Source organism: Pocillopora damicornis, chromosome 2, assembly GCF_964200805.1.
Source record: "Pocillopora damicornis chromosome 2, jaPocDami1.2, whole genome shotgun sequence".
Classification (NCBI taxonomy): domain Eukaryota; kingdom Metazoa; phylum Cnidaria; class Anthozoa; order Scleractinia; family Pocilloporidae; genus Pocillopora; species Pocillopora damicornis.
Genome location: NC_142671.1, coordinates 30,415,828 through 30,428,600, shown reverse-complemented (window position 1 = coordinate 30,428,600; position 12,773 = coordinate 30,415,828). Strand labels below are relative to the sequence as shown.

Here is a 12,773-nt window from a genome sequence, read left to right as displayed (position 1 = left end):
GAAAGAGGTTTAAATAGAGGCAGCCACATCACTGGAAAATCTGTTCATAACTAGAGAATAGAGCATCTCCGGTGTGATGTCAACTGGATTATTGTGAGCCGCTTTTTGAACATTTTCCTCTTTCTTGAGCACAGTGGAATTTTAGATCCAACAGATGAGGTGCATCTGTTTTGTATTCATCTAGTCTACATTCCATTGATGAATAATGCAATTAACCAATTCATCAGTCAGTGGAATAATCATCCAGTAAGCACATAATGCAATTTTTCTCCCAATCAGCTCTGGACACAAGGAATGCTACATTTCAGAAATTCTGGGTATAAGGCTGTGACAGATGTGACGGCCAGCAAGGCTGTTAATTTATTCAATCATTATGGGATTGATGAAGAAGAGCCTGTACCTGACATGCAGTTTTGGTACCTGACACAATTACTACTCTGACACAAAACCAAGAATTGTCACTGCAAGAAGCTAGAGACGCAGCCTCCCAAACTGGTTATCATGATGGAATACCAAGTGGTATTGCAGATTGCTTCTTTTTATTTAAACTGCTATTCATGATTTATTGTATTAACTTCATGTACTTGGAATGAACTTTTAATACAGTTAGTATAACTTGGTTACTGCTATACATGTCAGTATGCCAAGAATAAAATTACAAATGACAATGTAAATGGGAAACAGTAACAATAATCAGTTATAATCTCAAATCTAACAGCCTTACTAATACATAGGGGTGTAAAACTTTGAATAGCTGGGGAAAAAAATACACGATGTTATAGTGGCATAATATACTAGATACTTCATAGTATTAACACTTTAAACCTGAGATCTAGCCTTGATTTGCAATCACTCAAAACAATAACAAATGAGGTAAAGCTGTGGCCACATTGCATGCATAATGGCTATTACAGAGAAGTTTATACCCTTGTAAATTAGCTCTTGTAAGCTCTTTTTGTTAGTGTTGAGTTTATCATGCTGTTAATGAAACAGTTAATATGCTGAGTAACTTGAAACTGGAACTTTGAATGTGGAACATTTCCTGAGTAACCTTAACGGATTTGAAAATTTTATTGTTTTATATGAAGGGTCCCCTGGCATATTTTCCTTGGCCACTGCTTAGGAAATTAACAGAGATTTTGTATTAATTTGAGCAGTAGAAATTTCTAGCAATAAAGGAGCAAAACATTCCCATAAACATATGTAAAGTCATGGATAATTGTACCAATTACAAATATTTTTTTCCTTAAAACTTCAAGTTACGCCCTCCTCTATTCAGTCTCTTGGTGATTATGATTCTATGTGTTTTTTTTTAATGTCCTATGAAAAATTATGAATAAAAATGGTTTGTGGGCCCAAGAATAACACAACTGTTAACTGAAAGTAAGATAAGGAAGGATCATTCTTTCATGTCTATATCTTGCCAAAACCAATTTTGCCATAAGCTATACTCTTATCCAAGAATTCTTCCGATATCAGCCCAACGAAAACCGGCGTCATTGTGCAGAGTTTGCAGCTGTTGCTGTAAGATCTGTAGCCTTGGTTTGCCAACTAAACCGTTCCTAGCCACAGTTGAAAGACGATCGTTTAGGGACGATGGTGCAGTAAACGTTGAACGTTCTGAGTCCTCGAAAATTCTGTCAAAGTCCCTTGAAAGCTCGTTCATGAGAAAAACAAGTTCGTATAGATCAGAGATCACCTCAACTTCATTTGGGAAGGCTTCTTCTATTCTTAGAGTCAAAGTGACAAGAGTTCTTTCGTTTTCTCGTAAACGGCTACTAAAACATTCAGCCGAGTTGTAGGACGCAGTGTTCCTTTGCCCATCTGCACTTTCCAGTAGCCTACCCAAAGACGTAAAAAATCCTTCGATGTTGGGCAGCCAAATCCGTACACCTTGCATAGTGCTTCTCAAACTTCAATGATCGTCTGCCTTTATTTCCGCCATTTTGAAAGTGTTAGTTTCCGGGGCTTCTTGTTTAATTTGACTTCCGGTCATTTCTATTTCCGCTTCCTCATCTTTTAGTGTTATTGAACATCTTTTAGTTATATAAGGTCACGCGTGAATGAGTCAGGAAAGCGATGTACGCTGCACAACATCGATATATGACATCCAAAATCGATGTATTCCGGATGAAATTGATTTATTTTATTTTAAGACTTGTATTATAACGCATAACAATAACGTAATTGAACAAAACATTAATGTATCCATGTTCGATATTTTGTCCGTAAAAGAACCTCATAGAAACCGTAAGAGTTAAAAAACAAATGGGTTAATCCGATTTACTTTGTACTGTTATTGCAAAACTGAAGATAACAAAACCTGTAACAAGATCAGACATGTTACTGAGTTATAAGTGCGAGTGATAAGATGAGGCAGGTATCGAAGAGTAGACGATTAGAAGGCAGACTGTTGGACTTTTCTCCTGGCAGAAAGAGTCAATATGAAATCTATGCAAAATTAACAAAACAGGCTTTAGCCAGCAAAATAAGAAAGGAAGAAAGGAGAAAGGAATTAATTATAAACCTTCTGGCAATCCTTTCTTTCTGGGTGTTAAAAGTGTCTAACATGCTAACGAAAGAATTCCTTAACAGAAAAGGTTTGACTATTGTTATTTTTTTACTAAATATCTGATGCAGACAATGCCATCTGCGGGTCTTACTTCACTTTACTTCTCTCATCATCTCTACCATATTCACTTCTGTTTTTAAATTGCTTTTTTATCTTAATTATTTGCCACTTTATACCCGCATTGAAACGAAAATTTTGTGTACAGGTCGCTAGTCAAGTGGAAGGACAGGTTTCTTAGGGCCAATAGTTCCTGTAAACTGGACTAGTTTGCGTCAAAAACTTATTCCGTCCATGATAAGTATCTACAAAAAATTTGGTGTGGCTGGGAGAAGATTGCCAAGTGTTTTGAAATCTTGGTGATTCAATTGAGAAACGATCGCCATTCAGGCATCCATCGGCTGTAAGACAATGGAATTCATTCGAGTAGAAAGGATCAACCCCACAAAATCATTAATTGTGTCTGATATCGCTACGAAAGGTTAAATGGAGGCTTTGAGTCTTTTTCTAGCATATTTGTCTCATCAATATACTTAAGTGGCTACACATCATATTTTTAATTTTTTGTTTTTGTTGTTGCTTGCTACGTTTAACGAAAAAATGTTTTAAAAAAATTGATCTTGATGTCGGTAAAGATCGAAAATCTAGACCTTGATCAATATCGATTTTAGCAATAGATTACGATTATAATCGCTTGATTTAAGCCAATCGATCATATCCTTCCGTTTAGCTATATACAGTCCTTTTGACACATGGCCATATGATAAACAGTTATTTTCACAGACATCATTTCACAAGTCTCAGTCAAGGAGAGTAAAAGAAACAGTAGCTCTATATCAGCTGTATTAAAAGTTCCATGTAGCCACTTACAGTTCTTCAAGAAAACCATTTATATAGAAAGCTTTTGGAGGCAGCTGTTCCAGTTCATTATAGGACAAGTCACTAAAAAAGAGAACATGACGTAAAACAAGTAATGAGAAATCAGGGATATGTGACTCTAAGTCTGAAATCAACATTAGTGAGTATATATTCTCGGGTTAAAGAGACTTTAAAGTTGAATTTCAACATGTGACCACATCCGTCCCACTAGATCTTGTGATGCTGATAAATAACAAATCCTGACTAGAAGCCTTATTTGCTCTCTTGATAAAAATCATGTAGCTTTCCCATCAATGCAAAATTATTTCGAATATATTCATGGAGGAGTGGTGAATCTTCAAGACCAATGAGCGAGCTTGCTATTAAAGTTTAACTGTGCCTGGCCCAAAATTAATACAAAGAGCTAACACTATTGAATCATAACACATGTTTTGCGCAAAGTAATCCCTTTGACTGACTTGTTATTGCCCCCAAAGCAGCAAAAACGACCAGTTATTGCATTTCTTTACAATAACAGCGATGTTTATTGAAAGGAGAAGAATGACTTAGTATGGTGGCATGTCGAAGTGAAAGAACTGATGAAGCTCGCTAGCTTCCTGTCACTGAAACAAAGGGTGCAACTAGAATTGAAAGGAACATAGGTTAGAGCTGAAACTCTACATCTTCGACCAACTTTGTGCGTGACTCACTGAAATCAGGAAAATCCTACTCCAGAATTTACAGGCATTTGTTACAGGATTTAAATATACTCAGCCATTACGCCTAAGCTCAACTTTGAAAAGGACTCAGATCATGGAATTTTATTTAAAACTGCGGGAACTAAACTGCCCACGAAAAGTGAAACGCAAGAAAGTGACGCTCAAAAACTAAGGAACAAAATATTGTCAAATAATTAAATTTGACAGGAGTAGATACGTTACAATCATGTCTAATGAAGACATAAACTGTCCTGCAAATAAAAGACGCCTTGGCTACGAGATAAGTTACGATTGGGTCATATCGCTGATGTATTTTCTAATGACAGAAGTTAATTCAAAACACTGATTTTAAAAAAAACAGAGAAATAATGTAATGAAAAAGTTGCAATTTGAAAAGACAAGCAAACAAAGCAAAAGAAACAAGCCTAGTTGAATGACTTATGATGATTGCTATTTCTTCAATCATCCCATTTTCCCACCGTTTTCCAAGGTTTTCTTTACATCAGTCTTCAACATATTATCGCCACACATGATGTATCACATGTTTGAAAGGGAGTACGTGAGCAAAGGTAGCCACACTTTACTATGTCTCGTTGCAAAAGTAAGTCTCTCTTTCACAAAAATATGAATGAGTTCCTTCATTACAAGGTTGCAAAAATCCTTGTATCGTTATTATAGCCCAACGATCCATTTTGTTTACGAAAGATTGAACTATAAACAAGTCAACTTTTTATGGCATAAGGTTTCCAGCCTCTTCCAGCTTGAAAGGTCATTAAACACGCATGGTACTGCGCGCTTTACCATCCGTTCACTCCTGCACCAGAGAACTGACTCTGGTCGCTCACAAGTCCCAGTAAATTAGTTATATAAAGTCAGAGCAGTGTTATACGCTTTGGGAATGTTATATTTGGTCCGAATATTGCCGCTTGAATTCACTTAAACGGAATGGAGCTCCAAAAAGAACTTTTCTATACTGTGGAGGTAGACAGTGCTGAAACTAGTCCACAGGGAATTTCCGATTGTCAATTCCGATCCAAGCAAGATTCCGCAATCGGAACGATCTCCCTCCGAACTTGGATCGCACGGGTCGGTATATCACTTTTGATCCCGATTACGTGATGGACACTAGCGATTAACATGGCGGTTCAAAAAATGAAAAATGAGCCATTGTCATTTTAAGGTCAGTCCAGGTTCTTGAACACTGCTGCACTCCTCCAGAAATCTTAAAGATTATTGAAGTTCAACTTGAGTGTTAAGAATAAAACGGAGAATAAATAAATAAATCCGTCCGAACTGTAACATTTCTGTGAGTTTCCTGTGCTTCTCAAGCATCATAAAAATGAGCAAGTCATCCATTTTCATGATGTTTTTCCTTGTTTCTGTATTTCTTTAACAAGTTCTTCCAGCAAGGAATAAAAGGCTGAAGGTAATCTTAAAAAAACCGCCATCTTGTTCTATTCTTGGTATTCAAAAGATCATGTCCAGGCTGTTTGCTGTACGGATCGAACTCTTTTCAGATTTTTGTTCCGACTGGCTAAAAAATCCAAACAATCCGGATAGTCTAATAAAATCCAAATATGCTGACCATTGTTGATTGCTGACCTTGTGACAGCCTAGGTGACGTGCCAGGTTATTTCGAATGTGCGTTGGGGCGGATTCCAGTAACTCCCTTTGAAAATAAGGATTTACTGCTGATTTAGAGTTGCTACTATTTAATGTTCCTTCCAAAGACCTGAGATAATTTTGATATTTGTAATTTTTTTTCAGGAAACCTTCAAATGTCTGCCTAGATTTTGAATAGGTGGCTAGTCTTTACGTAAATTCTCTTGCAGAATCAAAAAACTCAGTTGTAGTGGTAACTAGCCATTAACAATCCCTCTGTGCAGCTCTGTGTTCCACTGTACCAAAGTCCTCTAAATCCCCAAGTTCATTCCAGATTCTAGAATGTTGTCTCTCAAGGCCAGGATGCTAATGCCCCGAGGCTTTTATTGTCAGTTTGATTACAGTGTGTCATTCAAAGCGAGTAAGAAAGGCATATCATGAAAACAAACAGGCTTGAGGTTAATTGTTAACAAAAACAAACAAACGTAAAGAGCTGAAAGGGGGAACAACGCCACCAGAGAACTTAAGTCGTAAACACACCACTTTGGTCGGTTTTGGGCCAGGACGATGTTGGGGACGAACAGAGTCCATAACCAACAGTGCTGGCCTTTTAACGAAAAGTTTACACTTGTTTAGCTCATACCACTTCTTTGGATGGAAGTATATTGGATGACTTGAGCAAAGTGAAAATACATCGCCTGGTATCAATTGAAAGTTTCTGAGGAGAAGTTACATATGCATGCCCGTGCAACATGTGTCTCAGGTAACCACGTCGAAATTTTCGCACAACATGACAATGAGGAAGCTAACCCCTTGATATTTAAATGAGAAAATGATAGGTCACTTCCTTTAATTTATCGTGCAGGTGAACTTGAAGAGCAAAGTGATTGTTCAAACAAATAGTTCAAATGAATGCCTAATAGGACTTGTAATCTCAGCTGGGAATGCTGACGAACTTACCAGAAAGATTTATGCAAAATCTGTGGCTTGTAACCACCATGAACAAAGAGAGTTTGACTGAGGGGCAGTGTGAAAAATAGTTCCAGATTCGTTGGTGTAAAGAGTATTACAAAGGCTCCTGCCCAAGTTTGGCATGGAGATTTAGTGTGTCAAATGGCAGTGATGATGAAAAATGAGTCATTGTCATTTCATCAGGCACTCATGGATGAATTTTTTTGGGAACCTAAAGGCTTATAATGCAGTTTAGAGCATTTAGGATGCCAGTAACACTTGCCACCATTATGAAAATTTACAAAAACACTGACCAAAAATGTCACAACAAAATATTCCCTGTGGGGGTGTTACATCTGAAGCTGGAGCTTTTAATGAATAGAAGACCAAGAGTTAGAAAATGGCAAAGTAGACCAAGAAAATACTTTGTGTATATGCAACTTTTTACCTAGAAGACAATATTTATTTGTTAATCCTTTGCCTTACAACTATGGGCAAGGTGAGCCAAACTTGCATATTCTGCAAGTGTCTCTATATTAGTAATTTGATATCATCTTTTCAATCCTTAAGTATCTTTTAAGAATGCTGTGCTGAAGGACTTTGAGGAAGGAGTGCACTCAATGAGTAGTCACTGTGGCTCCCCCTCCTTTGGGTTTCTTCTATAAACCTGTTTGGCCTCTGAAGCATAACTTTTTTAGGTACATGTACCATGTTAATGATGGCTGTGTTGAAGGTTTCTCACATATCCTCTTTTCTGTTGAAATGCATAATATTGCAGGTGATCTCCATTCGGATTCACAGACATTTAATTTTATTTAATGTCAATACCTTATGACTATCATTAATGGCACTTTCTTTTAAGTAAAAGGAGAAGAGAAAATGTTTTGGATCATACCATGATGACTTGAGTGTTTTATCAGTCCCATCTGTTGTCTAAAGCAAGAAAGCCGGCTTCAGGGAGAAAAAGTTGCCATTCTGGATCAGTGTGGGAAGCTGAGCTAAAACCAATAATAATTTAGCTGCTGCATGAAATACCTCAAGATTGGTCTTTTGGTCAGCTGGCAGTTCATATGCTTTCCCTCAGGTGAGAAGTACAGATTACTGTCTTTGTAAAGTGGATAGAATACACTTTTTCCTAATTTTTGTGAATTTAGGATGTTGCACGTACATTCTTCCTATTATGATCTTACAGCCTGGTAATAAAAGTTTGGTTTCTTCCAAAACAACATCAGGTATTGTTAAGACCATTAAAATGACTGCCACCTACATGCATCTTGAAAAGCACTCAATTTCAAAGTTTTCTTTGACTTGTGGACTCGGTATTGTATACTGGGAGCTAAATTTAGCCAATGTAAGTAAACCAGCTGATTTAATGACTGACTGGGACTTTTGTTGCATTTTGTTGAATTGTGTCAATAGCTGAGTGGTTAATTTGCATCTTGCCTCTAAGTCAGCTTGTGTTTCAATTCCCTTTTATTCAAACTGTAAACCAAACAACACTACTAATTGTTATATTTACAGTTTTTTGGCAGCATTGTCCTGGCAGTTATGGAAAACAAAATCAAGGTAAATTAGGCAAACCATTGGTTTTTCTCTTTAAATCTAAAATAAACCTAATCATACATGATTTAGAGGGCATGTTTTATATTACTAAACGTAATATAACAAAAAGGCATAAAGCTTCTTTTTTTTGTCAAAACAATTTTATTACATCAATTTTTTTTCTGACAGTGAATGTTCCTTTATTCCTGTCATGAAGGACTTGATTAAATGGAGTAAAATGACTGACAGGTTGTGATTTATTGATAAGCAATCCAAGACTGGGGTAAAAAGAATGCTCACTTGATTCAACTTTCAAGCATACTAACTTTAAAATATATTAAAGTTCACACGGCAACCAGGTGGACAATCAGACATAGTTTGAAGCTAGTGGTTTGCAGATTTAATGAATGTAACCAAAGAAGTTACAATTCATAGACCCAACGTTTCGACACTCCTGTCTAGTGCCTTCTATTTACACCTCGTCAGAAAAAAGGCAGCTAATTAGTGATCATATAAAAGGACCTCTTGTTGCAGCGTTTAGATCACCCCTGATGAAGGCACTAGACAGGAGTGTCGAAACGTTGGGTCTATGAATTGTAACTTCTTCGGTTACATTCATTAAATCTGCAAACCAGTGTAGCTTCAAACTATGTCTGATACTAACTTTAGTTAGTGGCTTCATTGTAATTCAATTCAAAATAAGGTGTCCAATGCAATAAGTTGTTGGAATAAGAAACACAATGGCTATCTTTAGTCATTGAAAATGACAGTGGAGGCATATATTTTGTATCTTAATATCAGTCTAAATAAAAAATAATGGTGTTAAAGATGTTTTCACTCTAAGCAAATCCAAATAGAAACTTATTCAAATTTTTCACCTTTTTTTTTTTAATTTGGTTCAAATACATAATTATATCCTTTTTTTTCTTTGTTTAACTTAAAAGATCAGAAAAAATTTGAGTCCATCAGTCTGAGAATTAGTGCTAAGTTTGAACTTGTTATTATTTTTGTATGCTGTATGTATGTGCATTCAGCAGGAAGTTACAATCATACCAATATATGTTTCTCTTGATCATTTAATAGGAGTTTTTTCTTAATGAATAATATGATGATATTGATGTTAATGAGGGTGAATGGTAATTTTGTCCAACAGATGGTTACAAAGTTCAATGAGTGATATCAGTAAACTAAAACATGCCCAGGGTATCTCAGTTCACTTCCTTTTGAGCTTCAGTCTCATATCAACAATTTGCATCTACTTTGTTACTTCAAAAGCTACTGGTGCATGTATGCATAACTTTACCTTTCCAAAGACAATAAGGATTTGAAGAAACAGAATTCTATTCCCCTTATGCATCTGGTGTTATTTAATAATCCTTTATAAATCATTGTGGCCTTTTTGTTCTAGGAACTGAGGCATCTTCATGAACATCATTGCGAATTCAACAAGAGTTTGATTTATGTGTAGTTGAAACCTTTATCTTGACACCAGATCAATTGTATGCCATTATTTGCTATGGAAAATGAATGATTAATAAAGAGTTAATCAATTTCATTGACCAGCAACAGTCTTGGTAGCCATTGATTCCTTTTATCATTTGTAACTGTTGACTTTCTTTCATTTGTAAGGGCTTCATGATGGAATTGTTTGTGCTGTTCTCAACAGGTATTCATAAATTAGGCTTTCCTCAAAGTGCCAGGGTTTAGTGGTCAAATCATGGAACAAAATTCTTAATCTAATCAACAAAAATCATTAACATGAGAACATTGTTAGAATGCACAATGCTTTCTTTCCTTTTGTTAACTCATTTACTCCCTGAGTGATTGATATGTGACTTCTCCATACAATTTCAAACTGTTCACAGAAGCTCACAAGAAATGAAAATGCTACAGATGATAGTTCCCAGCAGGAATACTGATATACCACCAAAATCAATGAATTAAAAATGTGGTGAGGAGGTTATTTAAAAGTGTACATCATTATTAGTTTGTGAATGGGTTAACAAGGGGGTTCAGTTGTGATGAGACATAGATAGGAAAGAAAATACAGTATCACAATAATTTGCTTTGATGATCACTGCTGGGGTGTGTGTTAATCCATTCAAAATGTACATGTATGTACCCTGTCAAGAAAGGCTCTCTTGACTCTGTACATATGTGTGGCTCTCAGCAGCCTCCACAGCTGTTCGTGGGTGATGTATATGGAATCCGTGAACAGATTGAAAAGATTGGTGTTGAGGTAGACACAATTTTAAAAGAAAAACTTTTGACCCTTCTCTTCATCGTCTGTTAAAGGATTACAACATTGTGACAGCTGGGCTGTCACAATGCCTCTCATTGAAACCGTTGGAAATTAGGGTAATTTACTACATTATCAACTGAGTTGATAACATAAATTAGCCACCAGAAAGAGTTTCAAAGCTGACGTTTCGTGAAAATTTAAAGGCATTGTAAATGAATAGCTAACAAGTGCGTAAAATTTTTAGAATTTCAGTAAGTATTAAATATATGTAATAACCTCTTGTTTTGAGATGAATTGATTTAATAGACATATCGAGAAATTACCTTTCTTGGTATATGGATTGGTGAGTTTTATTAGCAAATATTTCGGTCACGACATTTAGCTGAAGAATGATATATAAATTCTCTTCTCTCTCTATTCTCTCTCTCTCCTTCTCTTTCTCCCAGTTTTAAATAAATGGAAAACGCGATTCCACTAAGCCTCTACAACATTTATTCTTTAATATTGACGGAAACAATGAAAAAGCAATTTACCCCAGAGATTACTCTATTTTTTTGGGCTACGTTAGTCGCACAGCGTAGCAAGTATCTACTTGAAGGTACATGGCCCAAAAATTGTAAATCTTGCGATTGAAGCAGACTGCAAAGGTCCTTTTACTTTGGACAATTGCCTGACAACCCCGCGGCAATCTGAAATATTTTTGGTTCTTCCGCATGGCGAGTTTTGAATTAAATCCTGTTTTAAGGCATGAAGTACTCTGAACTTCGAGATCCTTTTTGGGAGGTGCGAATCTGAATTTGCCCCTAAATTTCTTCCTTAATGGTTTCGACCATTTTTTCCTTGGGAAAACTTTGCGCTTTGTAATAGGGACTTCTTCCAACTGGTTTGGCTACATATTATGTTTTAACGCAGTTATTTTCAAAAATGTAATTCGTAGCAAATACCGAACTTTCGTAGCAAATACTCATTTTGGTTTTCACTCAAGAAACGTAATTTTGCCTAAATACCTTTAACTGATGCGGAGTTTTAACAGAGCGCCCCAACAATTGTTATTTTCCTCTTTCGCAATGGTACATTTTGTCTATTTCACGGCAAATGCAAAGATAAAATTCCGCTGTTTCCTAGGTTTCTGTTTTTTTTTTTTTGCCTCACAGCATCAGCAATGTGTTAACCATTCTGCTGACATTTCTGTCATATATAGGACTTTCGTATTTCAAGAAAAGAGGTCGCTTGGTAGCAAATACCCACCTCCACAGCAAATACCCATTTCAGCTGATCACTCAAGTCGTATGAAGCACATTTTTTAAATCAAGTTCAACGCTTCACTGCCATTAGCAGTTTTCAAGTGTGTCACGTTTTGTCTCTATGGTAACCAAAGTTGCCACATTCTCTCCCGATTAATGATATACTCGACTCCCGGCCTGCCACTGCATTTCCCGTCGTGATATGATTGGTTCGTTTCTTAAGGTATGAAGCCCTAATAAAAAGGCGCAATTCATTTTCAATTTCCAGAGGGCAAATTAATATAATTGTAGCTGCAACGTGTACGTGGAGGTCAAAGCGATTAGGAAAACCTGTGAAGTTTCAATATAATTCAAAGGAATTACTCCTTTTAAATTTCCCCAAAAGCGGTCATAGAAGTGAGGTTGGACTGTGTCTTACAATGATAGTAAATAAGGAAACGGAATTACTGGCGTAATTAATTCATAAAGTTCGTGCAGAATCTGCCAATAACGGTACATTCTGTATTGGAGCCCAGGCTTTCAATAACTTGCTACCGCGTCTAAAGGAAGTTGACTCTACTGTGATTCAGTTTTAAAACACAGCTTAATGATATTATTTTTTTAAGAGTTCTGGTAAATCTTTTGGATTTTTTACTTTTAGAGTCTTAATTTACTTGGTTATGTAATTCTTAGCTTTTATCCATCGACATTGTACATAGTTTTTACATTTTTCTGATGGTTCATCTGTAATGGTAATTTTTCCCTTAATGGCTAATTTTTTAGTTGCCCAGGGCACCCACTTATAACAGCTTCAGCTGACTGGTTTACACTGTTTAAACATGTTATTATTACTGTTATTACTTTCAAACCATTACACTAAAAAAAGTATATTACATCTACGAGCATTCAGTGTATTATTTTACAAAAGTCTTCCTATCGCTTTTAATTGCACTGATGCATTGCAGTACGAAAGCGATTTCAGCGTAACAGAGAAACTAGCTTCTTTACTGCCCTGGGACCCAAATCGGTCTCAGATTCTTTGTCATGGACGCGGTAGTAGTCCGCTT

At 36.3% G+C, this 12,773-nt stretch overlaps 2 long non-coding RNA genes across 2 annotated transcripts; both read left to right on the top strand.

The window, feature by feature from the left end:
* Positions 1-6,124: 6,124 nt before the first annotated feature.
* LOC149050801 (uncharacterized) lies at positions 6,125-8,050 on the top strand. The gene is made up of 3 exons (XR_016183472.1): positions 6,125-6,511; positions 7,562-7,783; positions 7,932-8,050. It is a non-coding gene; the product is annotated as an uncharacterized LOC149050801 (long non-coding RNA).
* A 75-nt stretch (positions 8,051-8,125) lies between these two features.
* LOC149050800 (uncharacterized) lies at positions 8,126-9,803 on the top strand. The gene is made up of 2 exons (XR_016183471.1): positions 8,126-8,265; positions 9,650-9,803. It is a non-coding gene; the product is annotated as an uncharacterized LOC149050800 (long non-coding RNA).
* Positions 9,804-12,773: the final 2,970 nt, after the last annotated feature.